Raw genomic sequence first — 13772 nt, forward strand, 5'->3', positions numbered from 1 at the left:
ACTGCCAACCGCTTTGGAGGATTTAAGCAACATACAAAAAACTGACAACGTCTCTCAAAACTATTTTTGTGAAACATGAGGACAGTATAGTGATACTGCCAGCAGGGAGCACCAGAGAGCTGAACCGACAGTTGTACATTTCTTAAACTTTCACCAACACAAACACGCACGCTCACTTCAGATCATGGGAGGACGTCAAAAATCACCACCCATTCTCTGACACTTTAACCGTTAACCTTGGTTCAAACATTTACATCACACGCACACGCAGTGTATTTCAGATAATAATGAATTCAGATGTCACAATGATCGTTTACATGGATAAGGAGTCCTCTGAATCAATTACTGCCGTTTATATCTAACTAATGATTGTTTTTTGTAAGAGTGTAACGTCGAGCCTCAGCAGCTTTCTCACTCCTTATGTGCTACTGTATAAAACCTGGTTTTGCGCCTGCACTAATTGCTTTAGGCCATACCACCCTGAACACGCCCGATCTCGTCTGATCTCGGAAGCTAAGCAGGGTCGGGCCTGGTTAGTACTTGGATGGGAGACCGCCTGGGAATACCAGGTGCTGTAAGCTTTTTCTTTTTCAACTCGAGCTCATTGACTCCGTGGCCTACCGTGGCGTACCGTGACCTGATGTTTACTGCCAACCGCTTTGGAGGATTTAAGCAACATACAAAAACTGACAACGTCTCTCAAAACTATTTTTGTGAAACATGAGGACAGTATAGTGATACTGCCAGCAGGGAGCACCAGAGAGCTGAACCGACAGTTGTACATTTCTTAAACTTTCACCAACACAAACACGCACGCTCACTTCAGATCATGGGAGGACGTCAAAAAATCACCACCCATTCTCTGACACTTTAACCGTTAACCTTGGTTCAAACATTTAACATCACACGCACACGCAGTGTATTTCAGATAATTAATGAATTCAGATGTCACAATGATCGTTTACATGGATAAGGAGTCCTACTGAATCAATTACTGCCGTTATATCTAACTAATGATTGTTTTTGTAAAAGTGTAACGTCGAGCCTCAGCAGCTTTCTCACTCCTTATGTGCTACTGTATAAACCTGGTTTTGCGCCTGCACTAATTGCTTACGGCCATACCACCCTGACACGCCCGATCTCGTCTGATCTCGGAAGCTAAGCAGGGTCGGGCCTGGTTAGTACTTGGATGGGAGACCGCCTGGGAATACCAGGTGCTGTAAGCTTTTTCTTTTTCAACTCGAGCTCATTGCCTCCGTGGCCTACCGTGGCGTACCGTGACCTGATGTTTACTGCCAACCGCTTTGGAGGATTTAAGCAACATACAAAAAACTGACAACGTCTCTCAAAACTATTTTTGTGAAACATGAGGACAGTATAGTGATACTGCCAGCAGGGAGCACCAGAGAGCTGAACCGACAGTTGTACATTTCTTAAACTTTCACCAACACAAACACGCACGCTCACTTCAGATCATGGGAGGACGTCAAAAAATCACCACCCATTCTCTGACACTTTAACCGTTAACCTTGGTTCAAACATTTAACATCACACGCACACGCAGTGTATTTCAGATAATTAATGAATTCAGATGTCACAATGATCGTTACCATGGATAAGGAGTCCTACTGAATCAATTACTGCCGTTTATATCTAACTAATGATTGTTTTTGTAAGAGTGTAACGTCGAGCCTCAGCAGCTTTCTCACTCCTTATGTGCTACTGTATAAAACCTGGTTTTGCGCCTGCACTAATTGCTTACGGCCATACCACCCTGAACACGCCCGATCTCGTCTGATCTCGGAAGCTAAGCAGGGTCGGGCCTGGTTAGTACTTGGATGGGAGACCGCCTGGGAATACCAGGTGCTGTAAGCTTTTTCTTTTTCAACTCGAGCTCATTGACTCCGTGGCCTACCGTGGCGTACCGTGACCTGATGTTTACTGCCAACCGCTTTGGAGGATTTAAGCAACATACAAAAACTGACAACGTCTCTCAAAACTGTTTTTGTGAAACATGAGGACAGTATAGTGATACTGCCAGCAGGGAGCACCAGAGAGCTGAACCGACAGTTGTACATTTCTTAAACTTTCACCAACACAAACACGCACGCTCACTTCAGATCATGGGAGGACGTCAAAAAAATCACCACCCATTCTCTGACACTTTAACCGTTAACCTTGGTTCAAACATTTAACATCACACGCACACGCAGTGTATTTCAGATAATTAATGAATTCAGATGTCACAATGATCGTTTACATGGATAAGGAGTCCTACTGAATCAATTACTGCCGTTTATATCTAACTAATGATTGTTTTTGTAAGAGTGTAACGTCGAGCCTCAGCAGCTTTCTCACTCCTTATGTGCTACTGTATAAAACCTGGTTTTGCGCCTGCACTAATTGCTTACGGCCATACCACCCTGAACACGCCCGATCTCGTCTGATCTCGGAAGCTAAGCAGGGTCGGGCCTGGTTAGTACTTGGATGGGAGACCGCCTGGGAATACCAGGTGCTGTAAGCTTTTTCTTTTTCAACTCGAGCTCATTGACTCCGTGGCGTACCGTGACCTGATGTTTACTGCCAACCGCTTTGGAGGATTTAAGCAACATACAAAAACTGACAACGTCTCTCAAAACTATTTTTGTGAAACATGAGGACAGTATAGTGATACTGCCAGCAGGGAGCACCAGAGAGCTGAACCGACAGTTGTACATTTCTTAAACTTTCACCAACACAAACACGCACGCTCACTTCAGATCATGGGAGGACGTCAAAAAATCACCACCCATTCTCTGACACTTTAACCGTTAACCTTGGTTCAAACATTTAACATCACACGCACACGCAGTGTATTTCAGATAATTAATGAATTCAGATGTCACAATGATCGTTTACATGGATAAGGAGTCCTACTGAATCAATTACTGCCGTTTATATCTAACTAATGATTGTTTTTGTAAGAGTGTAACGTCGAGCCTCAGCAGCTTTCTCACTCCTTATGTGCTACTGTATAAAACCTGGTTTTGCGCCTGCACTAATTGCTTACGGCCATACCACCCTGAACACGCCCGATCTCGTCTGATCTCGGAAGCTAAGCAGGGTCGGGCCTGGTTAGTACTTGGATGGGAGACCGCCTGGGAATACCAGGTGCTGTAAGCTTTTTCTTTTTCAACTCGAGCTCATTGACTCCGTGGCCTACCGTGGCGTACCGTGACCTGATGTTTACTGCCAACCGCTTTGGAGGATTTAAGCAACATACAAAAACTGACAACGTCTCTCAAAACTATTTTTGTGAAACATGAGGACAGTATAGTGATACTGCCAGCAGGGAGCACCAGAGAGCTGAACCGACAGTTGTACATTTCTTAAACTTTCACCAACACAAACACGCACGCTCACTTCAGATCATGGGAGGACGTCAAAAAATCACCACCCATTCTCTGACACTTTAACCGTTAACCTTGGTTCAAACATTTAACATCACACGCACACGCAGTGTATTTCAGATAATTAATGAATTCAGATGTCACAATGATCGTTTACATGGATAAGGAGTCCTACTGAATCAATTACTGCCGTTTATATCTAACTAATGATTGTTTTTGTAAGAGTGTAACGTCGAGCCTCAGCAGCTTTCTCACTCCTTATGTGCTACTGTATAAACCTGGTTTTGCGCCTGCACTAATTGCTTACGGCCATACCACCCTGAACACGCCCGATCTCGTCTGATCTCGGAAGCTAAGCAGGGTCGGGCCTGGTTAGTACTTGGATGGGAGACCGCCTGGGAATACCAGGTGCTGTAAGCTTTTCTTTTTCAACTCGAGCTCATTGACTCGGGCCTACCGTGGCGTACCGTGACCTGATGTTTACTGCCAACCGCTTTGGAGGATTTAAGCAACATACAAAAACTGACAACGTCTCTCAAAACTATTTTTGTGAAACATGAGGACAGTATAGTGATACTGCCAGCAGGGAGCACCAGAGAGCTGAACCGACAGTTGTACATTTCTTAAACTTTCACCAACACAAACACGCACGCTCACTTCAGATCATGGGAGGACGTCAAAAAATCACCACCCATTCTCTGACACTTTAACCGTTAACCTTGGTTCAAACATTTAACATCACACGCACACGCAGTGTATTTCAGATAATTAATGAATTCAGATGTCACAATGATCGTTTACATGGATAAGGAGTCCTACTGAATCAATTACTGCCGTTTATATCTAACTAATGATTGTTTTTGTAAGAGTGTAACGTCGAGCCTCAGCAGCTTTCTCACTCCTTATGTGCTACTGTATAAAACCTGGTTTTGCGCCTGCACTAATTGCTTACGGCCATACCACCCTGAACACGCCCGATCTCGTCTGATCTCGGAAGCTAAGCAGGGTCGGGCCTGGTTAGTACTTGGATGGGAGACCGCCTGGGAATACCAGGTGCTGTAAGCTTTTTCTTTTTCAACTCGAGCTCATTGACTCCGTGGCGTACCGTGACCTGATGTTTACTGCCAACCGCTTTGGAGGATTTAAGCAACATACAAAAACTGACAACGTCTCTCAAAACTATTTTTGTGAAACATGAGGACAGTATAGTGATACTGCCAGCAGGGAGCACCAGAGAGCTGAACCGACAGTTGTACATTTCTTAAACTTTCACCAACACAAACACGCACGCTCACTTCAGATCATGGGAGGACGTCAAAAAATCACCACCCATTCTCTGACACTTTAACCGTTAACCTTGGTTCAAACATTTAACATCACACGCACACGCAGTGTATTTCAGATAATTAATGAATTCAGATGTCACAATGATCGTTTACATGGATAAGGAGTCCTACTGAATCAATTACTGCCGTTTATATCTAACTAATGATTGTTTTTGTAAAAGTGTAACGTCGAGCCTCAGCAGCTTTCTCACTCCTTATGTGCTACTGTATAAAACCTGGTTTTGCGCCTGCACTATTTGCTTACGGCCATACCACCCTGAACACGCCCGATCTCGTCTGATCTCGGAAGCTAAGCAGGGTCGGGCCTGGTTAGTACTTGGATGGGAGACCGCCTGGGAATACCAGGTGCTGTAAGCTTTTTCTTTTTCAACTCGAGCTCATTGACTCCGTGGCGTACCGTGACCTGATGTTTACTGCCAACCGCTTTGGAGGATTTAAGCAACATACAAAAACTGACAACGTCTCTCAAAACTATTTTGTGAAACATGAGGACAGTATAGTGATACTGCCAGCAGGGAGCACCAGAGAGCTGAACCGACAGTTGTACATTTCTTAAACTTTCACCAACACAAACACGCACGCTCACTTCAGATCATGGGAGGACGTCAAAAAATCACCACCCATTCTCTGACACTTTAACCGTTAACCTTGGTTCAAACATTTAACATCACACGCACACGCAGTGTATTTCAGATAATTAATGAATTCAGATGTCACAATGATCGTTTACATGGATAAGGAGTCCTACTGAATCAATTACTGCCGTTTATATCTAACTAATGATTGTTTTTGTAAGAGTGTAACGTCGAGCCTCAGCAGCTTTCTCACTCCTTATGTGCTACTGTATAAAACCTGGTTTTGCGCCTGCACTAGTTGCTTACGGCCATACCACCCTGAACACGCCCGATCTCGTCTGATCTCGGAAGCTAAGCAGGGTCGGGCTGGTTAGTACTTGGATGGGAGACCGCCTGGGAATACCAGGTGCTGTAAGCTTTTTCTTTTTCAACTCGAGCTCATTGACTCCGTGGCCTACCGTGGCGTACCGTGACCTGATGTTTACTGCCAACCGCTTTGGAGGATTTAAGCAACATACAAAAACTGACAACGTCTCTCAAAACTATTTTTGTGAAACATGAGGACAGTATAGTGATACTGCCAGCAGGGAGCACCAGAGAGCTGAACCGACAGTTGTACATTTCTTAAACTTTCACCAACACAAACACGCACGCTCACTTCAGATCATGGGAGGACGTCAAAAAATCACCACCCATTCTCTGACACTTTAACCGTTAACCTTGGTTCAAACATTTAACATCACACGCACACGCAGTGTATTTCAGATAATTAATGAATTCAGATGTCACAATGATCGTTTACATGGATAAGGAGTCCTACTGAATCAATTACTGCCGTTTATATCTAACTAATGATTGTTTTTGTAAGAGTGTAACGTCGAGCCTCAGCAGCTTTCTCACTCCTTATGTGCTACTGTATAAAACCTGGTTTTGCGCCTGCACTAATTGCTTACGGCCATACCACCCTGAACACGCCCGATCTCGTCTGATCTCGGAAGCTAAGCAGGGTCGGGCCTGGTTAGTACTTGGATGGGAGACCGCCTGGGAATACCAGGTGCTGTAAGCTTTTTCTTTTTCAACTCGAGCTCATTGACTCCGTGGCCTACCGTGGCGTACCGTGACCTGATGTTTACTGCCAACCGCTTTGGAGGATTTAAGCAACATACAAAAACTGACAACGTCTCTCAAAACTATTTTTGTGAAACATGAGGACAGTATAGTGATACTGCCAGCAGGGAGCACCAGAGAGCTGAACCGACAGTTGTACATTTCTTAAACTTTCACCAACACAAACACGCACGCTCACTTCAGATCATGGGAGGACGTCAAAAAATCACCACCCATTCTCTGACACTTTAACCGTTAACCTTGGTTCAAACATTTAACATCACACGCACACGCAGTGTATTTCAGATAATTAATGAATTCAGATGTCACAATGATCGTTTACATGGATAAGGAGTCCTACTGAATCAATTACTGCCGTTTATATCTAACTAATGATTGTTTTTGTAAAAGTGTAACGTCGAGCCTCAGCAGCTTTCTCACTCCTTATGTGCTACTGTATAAAACCTGGTTTTGCGCCTGCACTAATTGCTTACGGCCATACCACCCTGAACACGCCCGATCTCGTCTGATCTCGGAAGCTAAGCAGGGTCGGGCTGGTTAGTACTTGGATGGGAGACCGCCTGGGAATACCAGGTGCTGTAAGCTTTTTCTTTTTCAACTCGAGCTCATTGACTCCGTGGCCTACCGTGGCGTACCGTGACCTGATGTTTACTGCCAACCGCTTTGGAGGATTTAAGCAACATACAAAAACTGACAACGTCTCTCAAAACTATTTTTGTGAAACATGAGGACAGTATAGTGATACTGCCAGCAGGGAGCACCAGAGAGCTGAACCGACAGTTGTACATTTCTTAAACTTTCACCAACACAAACACGCACGCTCACTTCAGATCATGGGAGGACGTCAAAAAATCACCACCCATTCTCTGACACTTTAACCGTTAACCTTGGTTCAAACATTTAACATCACACGCACACGCAGTGTATTTCAGATAATTAATGAATTCAGATGTCACAATGATCGTTTACATGGATAAGGAGTCCTACTGAATCAATTACTGCCGTTTATATCTAACTAATGATTGTTTTTGTAAGAGTGTAACGTCGAGCCTCAGCAGCTTTCTCACTCCTTATGTGCTACTGTATAAAACCTGATTTTGCGCCTGCACTAATTGCTTACGGCCATTACCACCCTGAACACGCCCGGTCTCGTCTAAACTCGGAAGCTAAGCAGGGTCGGGCCTGGTTAGTACTCGGATGGGAGACCGCCTGGGAATACCAGGTGCTGTAAGTTTTTATTTTTCAACTCGAGCTCATTGACTCCGTGGCGTACCGTGACCTGATGTTTACTGCCAACCGCTTTGGAGGATTTAAGCAACATACAAAAACTGACAACGTCTCTCAAAACTGTTTTTGTGAAACATGAGGACAGTATAGTGATACTGCCAGCAGGGAGCACCAGAGAGCTGAACCGACAGTTGTACATTTCTTAAACTTTCACCAACACAAACACGCACGCTCACTTCAGATCATGGGAGGACGTCAAAAAATCACCACCCATTCTCTGACACTTTAACCGTTAACCTTGGTTCAAACATTTAACATCACACGCACACGCAGTGTATTTCAGATAATTAATGAATTCAGATGTCACAATGATCGTTTACATGGATAAGGAGTCCTACTGAATCAATTACTGCCGTTTATATCTAACTAATGATTGTTTTTGTAAGAGTGTAACGTCGAGCCTCAGCAGCTTTCTCACTCCTTATGTGCTACTGTATAAAACCTGGTTTTGCGCCTGTACTAATTGCTTTCGGCCATACCACCCTGAACACGCCCGATCTCGTCTGATCTCGGAAGCTAAGCAGGGTCGGGCCTGGTTAGTACTTGGATGGGAGACCGCCTGGGAATACCAGGTGCTGTAAGCTTTTTCTTTTTCAACTCGAGCTCATTGACTCCGTGGCCTACCGTGGCGTACCGTGACCTGATGTTTACTGCCAACCGCTTTGGAGGATTTAAGCAACATACAAAAACTGACAACGTCTCTCAAAACTATTTTTGTGAAACATGAGGACAGTATAGTGATACTGCCAGCAGGGAGCACCAGAGAGCTGAACCGACAGTTGTACATTTCTTAAACTTTCACCAACACAAACACGCACGCTCACTTCAGATCATGGGAGGACGTCAAAAAATCACCACCCATTCTCTGACACTTTAACCGTTAACCTTGGTTCAAACATTTAACATCACACGCACACGCAGTGTATTTCAGATAATTAATGAATTCAGATGTCACAATGATCGTTTACATGGATAAGGAGTCCTACTGAATCAATTACTGCCGTTTATATCTAACTAATGATTGTTTTTGTAAGAGTGTAACGTCGAGCCTCAGCAGCTTTCTCACTCCTTATGTGCTACTGTATAAAACCTGATTTTGCGCCTGCACTAATTGCTTACGGCCATACCACCCTGAACACGCCCGATCTCGTCTAAACTCGGAAGCTAAGCAGGGTCGGGGCTGGTTAGTACTCGGATGGGAGACCGCCTGGGAATACCAGGTGCTGTAAGTTTTTTATTTTTCAACTCGAGCTCATTGACTCCGTGGCGTACCGTGACCTGATGTTTACTGCCAACCGCTTTGGAGGATTTAAGCAACATACAAAAACTGACAACGTCTCTCAAAACTGTTTTTGTGAAACATGAGGACAGTATAGTGATACTGCCAGCAGGGAGCACCAGAGAGCTGAACCGACAGTTGTACATTTCTTAAACTTTCACCAACACAAACACGCACGCTCACTTCAGATCATGGGAGGACGTCAAAAAATCACCACCCATTCTCTGACACTTTAACCGTTAACCTTGGTTCAAACATTTAACATCACACGCACACGCAGTGTATTTCAGATAATTAATGAATTCAGATGTCACAATGATCGTTTACATGGATAAGGAGTCCTACTGAATCAATTACTGCCGTTTATATCTAACTAATGATTGTTTTTGTAAGAGTGTAACGTCGAGCCTCAGCAGCTTTCTCACTCCTTATGTGCTACTGTATAAAACCTGGTTTTGCGCCTGTACTATTTGCTTACGGCCATACCACCCTGAACACGCCCGATCTCGTCTGATCTCGGAAGCTAAGCAGGGTCGGGCCTGGTTAGTACTTGGATGGGAGACCGCCTGGGAATACCAGGTGCTGTAAGCTTTTTCTTTTTCAACTCGAGCTCATTGCCTCCTTGGCCTACCGTGGCGTACCGTGACCTGATGTTTACTGCCAACCGCTTTGGAGGATTTAAGCAACATACAAAAACTGACAACGTCTCTCAAAACTATTTTTGTGAAACATGAGGACAGTATAGTGATACTGCCAGCAGGGAGCACCAGAGAGCTGAACCGACAGTTGTACATTTCTTAAACTTTCACCAACACAAACACGCACGCTCACTTCAGATCACGGGAGGACGTCAAAAAATCACCACCCATTCTCTGACACTTTAACCGTTAACCTTGGTTCAAACATTTAACATCACACGCACACGCAGTGTATTTCAGATAATTAATGAATTCAGATGTCACAATGATCGTTTACATGGATAAGGAGTCCTACTGAATCAATTACTGCCGTTTATATCTAACTAATGATTGTTTTTGTAAAAGTGTAACGTCGAGCCTCAGCAGCTTTCTCACTCCTTATGTGCTACTGTATAAAACCTGGTTTTGCGCCTGCACTAATTGATTACGGCCATACCACCCTGAACACGCCCGATCTCGTTTGATTTCGGAAGCTAAGCAGGGTCGGGCCTGGTTAGTACTTGGATGGGAGACCGCCTGGGAATACCAGGTGCTGTAAGCTTTTTCTTTTTCAACTCGAGCTCATTGCCTCCGTGGCCTACCGTGGCGTACCGTGACCTGATGTTTACTGCCAACCGCTTTGGAGGATTTAAGCAACATACAAAAACTGACAACGTCTCTCAAAACTGTTTTTGTGAAACATGAGGACAGTATAGTGATACTGCCAGCAGGGAGCACCAGAGAGCTGAACCGACAGTTGTACATTTCTTAAACTTTCACCAACACAAACACGCACGCTCACTTCAGATCATGGGAGGACGTCAAAAAATCACCACCCATTCTCTGACACTTTAACCGTTAACCTTGGTTCAAACATTTAACATCACACGCACACGCAGTGTATTTCAGATAATTAATGAATTCAGATGTCACAATGATCGTTTACATGGATAAGGAGTTCTACTGAATCAATTACTGCCGTTTATATCTAACTAATGATTGTTTTTGTAAGAGTGTAACGTCGAGCCTCAGCAGCTTTCTCACTCCTTATGTGCTACTGTATAAAACCTGGTTTTGCGCCTGCACTAATTGCTTACGGCCATACCACCCTGAACACGCCCGATCTCGTCTGAACTCGGAAGCTAAGCAGGGTCGGGCCTGGTTAGTACTTGGATGGGAGACCGCCTGGGAATACCAGGTGCTGTAAGCTTTTTCTTTTTCAACTCGAGCTCATTGACTCCGTGGCCTACCGTGGCGTACCGTGACCTGATGTTTACTGCCAACCGCTTTGGAGGATTTAAGCAACATACAAAAACTGACAACGTCTCTCAAAACTGTTTTTGTGAAACATGAGGACAGTATAGTGATACTGCCAGCAGGGAGCACCAGAGAGCTGAACCGACAGTTGTACATTTCTTAAACTTTCACCAACACAAACACGCACGCTCACTTCAGATCATGGGAGGACGTCAAAAAATCACCACCCATTCTCTGACACTTTAACCGTTAACCTTGGTTCAAACATTTAACATCACACGCACACGCAGTGTATTTCAGATAATTAATGAATTCAGATGTCACAATGATCGTTTACATGGATAAGGAGTCCTACTGAATCAATTACTGCCGTTTATATCTAACTAATGATTGTTTTTGTAAAAGTGTAACGTCGAGCCTCAGCAGCTTTCTCACTCCTTATGTGCTACTGTATAAAACCTGGTTTTGCGCCTGCACTAATTGCTTACGGCCATACCACCCTGAACACGCCGATCTCGTCTGATCTCGGAAGCTAAGCAGGGTCGGGCCTGGTTAGTACTTGGATGGGAGACCGACTGGGAATACCAGGTGCTGTAAGCTTTTTCTTTTTCAACTCGAGCTCATTGACTCCGTGGCCTACCGTGGCGTACCGTGACCTGATGTTTACTGCCAACCGCTTTGGAGGATTTAAGCAACATACAAAAACTGACAACGTCTCTCAAAACTGTTTTTGTGAAACATGAGGACAGTATAGTGATACTGCCAGCAGGGAGCACCAGAGAGCTGAACCGACAGTTGTACATTTCTTAAACTTTCACCAACACAAACACGCACGCTCACTTCAGATCATGGGAGGACGTCAAAAAATCCCCACCCATTCTCTGACACTTTAACCGTTAACCTTGGTTCAAACATTTAACATCACACGCACACGCAGTGTATTTCAGATAATTAATGAATTCAGATGTCACAATGATCGTTTACATGGATAAGGAGTTCTACTGAATCAATTACTGCCGTTTATATCTAACTAATGATTGTTTTTGTAAGAGTGTAACTTCGAGCCTCAGCAGCTTTCTCACTCCTTATGTGCTACTGTATAAAACCTGGTTTTGCGCCTGCACTAATTGCTTACGGCCATACCACCCTGAACACGCCCGATCTCGTCTGATCTCGGAAGCTAAGCAGGGTCGGGCCTGGTTAGTACTTGGATGGGAGACCGCCTGGGAATACCAGGTGCTGTAAGCTTTTTCTTTTTCAACTCGAGCTCATTGACTCCGTGGCCTACCGTGGCGTACCGTGACCTGATGTTTACTGCCAACCGCTTTGGAGGATTTAAGCAACATACAAAAACTGACAACGTCTCTCAAACTATTTTTGTGAAACATGAGGACAGTATAGTGATACTGCCAGCAGGGAGCACCAGAGAGCTGAACCGACAGTTGTACATTTCTTAAACTTTCACCAACACAAACACGCACGCTCACTTCAGATCATGGGAGGACGTCAAAAAATCACCACCCATTCTCTGACACTTTAACCGTTAACCTTGGTTCAAACATTTAACATCACACGCACACGCAGTGTATTTCAGATAATTAATTAATTCAGATGTCACAATGATCGTTTACATGGATAAGGAGTCCTACTGAATCAATTACTGCCGTTTATATCTAACTAATGATTGTTTTTGTAAAAGTGTAACGTCGAGCCTCAGCAGCTTTCTCACTCCTTATGTGCTACTGTATAAAACCTGGTTTTGCGCCTGCACTATTTGCTTGCGGCTATACCACCCTGAACACGCCCGATCTCGTCTGAACTCGGAAGCTAAGCAGGGTCGGGCCTGGTTAGTACTTGGATGGGAGACCGCCTGGGAATACCAGGTGCTGTTAGCTTTTTCTTTTTCAACTCGAGCTCATTGACTCCGTGGCCTACCGTGGCGTACCGTGACCTGATGTTTACTGCCAACCGCTTTGGAGGATTTAAGCAACATACAAAAACTGACAACGTCTCTCAAAACTGTTTTTGTGAAACATGAGGACAGTATAGTGATACTGCCAGCAGGGAGCACCAGAGAGCTGAACCGACAGTTGTACATTTCTTAAACTTTCACCAACACAAACACGCACGCTCACTTCAGATCATGGGAGGACGTCAAAAAATCCCCACCCATTCTCTGACACTTTAACCGTTAACCTTGGTTCAAACATTTAACATCACACGCACACGCAGTGTATTTCAGATAATTAATTAATTCAGATGTCACAATGATCGTTTACATGGATAAGGAGTCCTACTGAATCAATTACTGCCGTTTATATCTAACTAATGATTGTTTTTGTAAAAGTGTAACGTCGAGCCTCAGCAGCTTTCTCACTCCTTATGTGCTACTGTATAAAACCTGGTTTTGCGCCTGCACTAAGTGCTCACGGCCATACCACCCTGAACACGCCCGATCTCGTCTGATCTCGGAAGCTAAGCAGGGTCGGGCCTGGTTAGTACTTGGATGGGAGACCGCCTGGGAATACCAGGTGCTGTAAGCATTTTCTTTTTCAACTCGAGCTCATTGACTCCGTGGCGTACCGTGACCTGATGTTTACTGCCAACCGCTTTGGAGGATTTAAGCAACATACAAAAACTGACAACGTCTCTCAAAACTATTTTTGTGAAACATGAGGACAGTATAGTGATACTGCCAGCAGGGAGCACCAGAGAGCTGAACCGACAGTTGTACATTTCTTAAACTTTCACCAACACAAACACGCACGCTCACTTCAGATCATGGGAGGACGTCAAAAAATCACCACCCATTCTCTGACACTTTAACCGTTAAC

General features: G+C 44.4%; 21 non-coding genes across 21 annotated transcripts; all 21 read left to right on the plus strand.

Annotated features, from left to right (window-relative positions):
* The first annotated feature begins 462 nt into the window (after positions 1 to 462).
* LOC130394400 (5S ribosomal RNA) lies at positions 463 to 581 on the plus strand. Its single transcript, XR_008897563.1, has one exon. It is a non-coding gene; the product is annotated as a 5S ribosomal RNA (ribosomal RNA).
* Positions 582 to 1108: 527 nt separating this feature from the next.
* LOC130401046 (5S ribosomal RNA) lies at positions 1109 to 1226 on the plus strand. Its single transcript, XR_008903508.1, has one exon. It is a non-coding gene; the product is annotated as a 5S ribosomal RNA (ribosomal RNA).
* A 530-nt stretch (positions 1227 to 1756) lies between these two features.
* On the plus strand, positions 1757 to 1875 carry LOC130399409 (5S ribosomal RNA). The gene has a single exon (XR_008901920.1). It is a non-coding gene; the product is annotated as a 5S ribosomal RNA (ribosomal RNA).
* A 530-nt stretch (positions 1876 to 2405) lies between these two features.
* Positions 2406 to 2524, plus strand: LOC130399410 (5S ribosomal RNA). Its single transcript, XR_008901921.1, has one exon. It is a non-coding gene; the product is annotated as a 5S ribosomal RNA (ribosomal RNA).
* Positions 2525 to 3043: 519 nt separating this feature from the next.
* On the plus strand, positions 3044 to 3162 carry LOC130399413 (5S ribosomal RNA). The gene has a single exon (XR_008901923.1). It is a non-coding gene; the product is annotated as a 5S ribosomal RNA (ribosomal RNA).
* Positions 3163 to 3690: 528 nt separating this feature from the next.
* On the plus strand, positions 3691 to 3809 carry LOC130399414 (5S ribosomal RNA). The gene has a single exon (XR_008901924.1). It is a non-coding gene; the product is annotated as a 5S ribosomal RNA (ribosomal RNA).
* A 526-nt stretch (positions 3810 to 4335) lies between these two features.
* On the plus strand, positions 4336 to 4454 carry LOC130399415 (5S ribosomal RNA). Its single transcript, XR_008901925.1, has one exon. It is a non-coding gene; the product is annotated as a 5S ribosomal RNA (ribosomal RNA).
* A 519-nt stretch (positions 4455 to 4973) lies between these two features.
* LOC130399416 (5S ribosomal RNA) lies at positions 4974 to 5092 on the plus strand. Its single transcript, XR_008901927.1, has one exon. It is a non-coding gene; the product is annotated as a 5S ribosomal RNA (ribosomal RNA).
* A 518-nt stretch (positions 5093 to 5610) lies between these two features.
* LOC130394287 (5S ribosomal RNA) lies at positions 5611 to 5728 on the plus strand. Its single transcript, XR_008897460.1, has one exon. It is a non-coding gene; the product is annotated as a 5S ribosomal RNA (ribosomal RNA).
* A 529-nt stretch (positions 5729 to 6257) lies between these two features.
* On the plus strand, positions 6258 to 6376 carry LOC130399417 (5S ribosomal RNA). The gene has a single exon (XR_008901928.1). It is a non-coding gene; the product is annotated as a 5S ribosomal RNA (ribosomal RNA).
* Positions 6377 to 6905: 529 nt separating this feature from the next.
* LOC130394288 (5S ribosomal RNA) lies at positions 6906 to 7023 on the plus strand. The gene has a single exon (XR_008897461.1). It is a non-coding gene; the product is annotated as a 5S ribosomal RNA (ribosomal RNA).
* Positions 7024 to 7552: 529 nt separating this feature from the next.
* LOC130395737 (5S ribosomal RNA) lies at positions 7553 to 7672 on the plus strand. Its single transcript, XR_008898758.1, has one exon. It is a non-coding gene; the product is annotated as a 5S ribosomal RNA (ribosomal RNA).
* A 518-nt stretch (positions 7673 to 8190) lies between these two features.
* On the plus strand, positions 8191 to 8309 carry LOC130400140 (5S ribosomal RNA). Its single transcript, XR_008902618.1, has one exon. It is a non-coding gene; the product is annotated as a 5S ribosomal RNA (ribosomal RNA).
* Positions 8310 to 8838: 529 nt separating this feature from the next.
* On the plus strand, positions 8839 to 8957 carry LOC130395417 (5S ribosomal RNA). Its single transcript, XR_008898475.1, has one exon. It is a non-coding gene; the product is annotated as a 5S ribosomal RNA (ribosomal RNA).
* Positions 8958 to 9476: 519 nt separating this feature from the next.
* On the plus strand, positions 9477 to 9595 carry LOC130399418 (5S ribosomal RNA). Its single transcript, XR_008901929.1, has one exon. It is a non-coding gene; the product is annotated as a 5S ribosomal RNA (ribosomal RNA).
* Positions 9596 to 10124: 529 nt separating this feature from the next.
* Positions 10125 to 10243, plus strand: LOC130394109 (5S ribosomal RNA). Its single transcript, XR_008897299.1, has one exon. It is a non-coding gene; the product is annotated as a 5S ribosomal RNA (ribosomal RNA).
* A 529-nt stretch (positions 10244 to 10772) lies between these two features.
* LOC130401086 (5S ribosomal RNA) lies at positions 10773 to 10891 on the plus strand. The gene has a single exon (XR_008903546.1). It is a non-coding gene; the product is annotated as a 5S ribosomal RNA (ribosomal RNA).
* Positions 10892 to 11420: 529 nt separating this feature from the next.
* On the plus strand, positions 11421 to 11538 carry LOC130394733 (5S ribosomal RNA). Its single transcript, XR_008897863.1, has one exon. It is a non-coding gene; the product is annotated as a 5S ribosomal RNA (ribosomal RNA).
* A 529-nt stretch (positions 11539 to 12067) lies between these two features.
* LOC130399419 (5S ribosomal RNA) lies at positions 12068 to 12186 on the plus strand. Its single transcript, XR_008901930.1, has one exon. It is a non-coding gene; the product is annotated as a 5S ribosomal RNA (ribosomal RNA).
* Positions 12187 to 12714: 528 nt separating this feature from the next.
* Positions 12715 to 12833, plus strand: LOC130400781 (5S ribosomal RNA). Its single transcript, XR_008903254.1, has one exon. It is a non-coding gene; the product is annotated as a 5S ribosomal RNA (ribosomal RNA).
* A 529-nt stretch (positions 12834 to 13362) lies between these two features.
* LOC130400486 (5S ribosomal RNA) lies at positions 13363 to 13481 on the plus strand. The gene has a single exon (XR_008902969.1). It is a non-coding gene; the product is annotated as a 5S ribosomal RNA (ribosomal RNA).
* Positions 13482 to 13772: the final 291 nt, after the last annotated feature.

The sequence above is a fragment of the Gadus chalcogrammus genome, chromosome 12 (assembly GCF_026213295.1).
Source record: "Gadus chalcogrammus isolate NIFS_2021 chromosome 12, NIFS_Gcha_1.0, whole genome shotgun sequence".
NCBI classification, from domain to species: Eukaryota; Metazoa; Chordata; class Actinopteri; order Gadiformes; family Gadidae; genus Gadus; species Gadus chalcogrammus.